The sequence below is a fragment of the Aptenodytes forsteri genome, unplaced genomic scaffold (genome assembly GCF_000699145.1).
Source record: "Aptenodytes forsteri isolate BGI_AS27 unplaced genomic scaffold, ASM69914v1 Scaffold34, whole genome shotgun sequence".
Taxonomy (NCBI): domain Eukaryota; kingdom Metazoa; phylum Chordata; class Aves; order Sphenisciformes; family Spheniscidae; genus Aptenodytes; species Aptenodytes forsteri.
Genome location: NW_008795038.1, coordinates 296,210 through 298,696, shown reverse-complemented (window position 1 = coordinate 298,696; position 2,487 = coordinate 296,210). Strand labels below are relative to the sequence as shown.

The window sequence follows — 2,487 nt, the reverse complement described above, 5'->3', positions numbered from 1 at the left end:
ATGTGTGTGGGCGCCCAGGGAGCAGCAGCCGGGCCAGGGCGAGGGGAGAGGGGAGGGGGAGAGGCACAGGGAGAGGGTCTGGGGGGGAGGATGGAGAAGCAGGGCCGGGTCTCTGGCCAGGGAGGGGAGTCCTCCCGGTTCCTGCGGTGCTCAGAGGCACAAAGTTCGGAGGATGCTCTGTGCTGTAAATACAGTTGGACTAAAGAAGTACCATGTTCGATGCTTTCTTTTTTCTTTCCTTCCGCTCCGAGTGAAAATAGCTGCTCCAGGGTATGTCTAATAGCAAACCGTATGATTTCAGGGGCAATGGAAATCTTCCTAGCAGGGATATGGCAGGGTTCAGTCTTCAGCCAGAACACTATCTACCTCAGGAGAGATTTTTGTGACAGAGCCCTGTCTCACTGAAACGCCGCCTGTTGAATCAGGAGCTAAATTCCCATTCACAGCTGAGGCAAAAATCAGCTGTTAGGTAAGGATTCCCGTCGGGAGGTTGGTCACTATAAACTCCACGTTGCCTGCGTGGGTCCGGGAACTAGACTGGGACCAGCCCTACGAGCATCCTGCTCTGTACCTGCTGCAGTTGACTGCCGGGCACCCTGAGGACCCCCAGTACGGGGCCGTGTGGAGCCTGGCAGTGTTGGGTTATGAGCTCTGCGGGCTCTGACTGCTGGGATCTCAGGGATGCCAGCTTCACAACCGACCTGGCTGCCTCTGTCCGTAAAACGGGCACGGTTGTGCTGACTTGTGTGGAAAGTCCCAAGGTCGCCAGCAGGATCACTGGGAAAGTTGCTATGCACTATTATTATTAATATTATGTTAAATAATATTTGCAGCGCTGGCCCGTGCGGCTCCCCTTTCGGAGCCTCCCCGTTGTTTGCTGCTGGGCTGTTTGCGCTGCGTGCTGCCGGCCTGACCCCCACCCCCAGCACAGTTTCAAGCCAAACATTTTCTTCCTGTTTTTCCGAGTGGAGCGTGCGTCTCTTGTTTCATCTCGTTGGGTGATGCAGGGAAGGCAGCGCGAGCAAGTCTCTATGGCAACAGATGTTTATTGAGCCCCTGAGATGAGGCACAGGGTTGGGGAGAGGCACTTTAGCATCTGGGATGGGGTCTGGGGCAGCTGTCACGCTAACGCCCCACTGGAAAGGCCGGGACCAGGGCTGCGGGACAGGGGGATGTGTCCTGCTCCCTGTCCCCTAAGCCCCAGCCCGGCTGAGAGGTCCTGGGCTGCTTCCTGCAGAGAGAAGTTTGGCTTCATAAAGAGGCGTGTCAAGGCTGTCCACCGTGTGCTAGAGCCCAGCACCATTTACAGGAGGCTCCTGGCGCACTCAGAACTTAGATATGCCTTTAATTGCTTTAGATGCTCAGCATCTATTAACTGTCCCTGGTCCAAATCGAGTTGTTGTGCCTTGAGCAGATGGAGAAGTTGGGGTGACCTTGTCAAGGTCAGACTGTACATCGGCACCAGCTTCCACAGCGGTGCCTCTCCCCAAAGCTTGGGAGAGGCATCTCCCCCCCCTGGGACTCAGTCATTCTGGAGGAGTGTGGATCAGTAATTTGGGGAGGTTTTGGGAACTCTGTACAGTTCTCTGAGGCCAGGACTGGTTGTTTTCATGAGACATGTCCTTCCTCATCTCGCCACACATTTCTGGAACTCGGAGGCTGCCAAGACAGGAAAGCACAGCACTGCTGTTACTTATTTCACGTATATGCGGCCTGTGGATATCAGCTGGGGGTGCACCATGCTGGAAGTGCCAGGAAATTAGATTGAGAATTACTTGTCCTGATGGGTCTCCAGGCCCATATGCACAGTGAAGGCAAGCGACAAACTTAGGTCCTTATTTCTCTTGCAGCCACACACAGGCACACGCAGAGCCACAAGCAACGAAGCATTCACCCCCTCCTTCGCGATGCTCACACAACTGCTGTCCTGCCCAGACCCAGCCGCACACGGAGGCCAGGGAGCAGAGGGACGGTTAGGCAGTGGCAGGCAGGAGGCTGTCCAGCCCTTCTTTCTAGCCCAACAAATGCCCTGGGTGGTGTCAATGCTGACCCGGGCAGTGAAAATCCAGAGTCCCTCTGCTTGAGGTGCAAAGGGTCTGCTGTGCCCTGCGGGGAGCGGCTGGTGGGCAACGTGCGGCACGGGGTTTCACAGATGGACAAAACCCGGAGAGACCAAGAACAAACGGGGCACGTGCCTGCCCGGACAAGGGCACTTCCAAGGGGTTTTCTGGGTATACTTAGAGTCAGTTACCTCTGGTGGTGGTGGGGGTTAGTATATTCCTCCCCAGCATCCCAGAACAAGAGCAATTCCCAGCATCACCGGCAGCTTCTCGGCAGGAGGGAGAGAAGCACTTGAACCTGCAATGCCGAGAGGAGTTCAGCGTTAGCTTGGTGCCCGGCCCCTGCCCAGGTAAGCAGCAGCCCCGGCCCCCCGGCAGGCTGCGATAGGGGGGGGGCCGTGCGGGCAACTTGGCACCGCCACAGCCA

At 56.7% G+C, this 2,487-nt stretch overlaps 1 protein-coding gene across 1 annotated transcript in view; it reads right to left on the bottom strand.

The window, feature by feature from the left end:
• The window catches only part of ENPP7 (ectonucleotide pyrophosphatase/phosphodiesterase 7), a 13,483-nt gene that overhangs the window by 5,039 nt on the left and 5,957 nt on the right, over window positions 1-2,487 (bottom strand). The window lies entirely within an intron of this gene.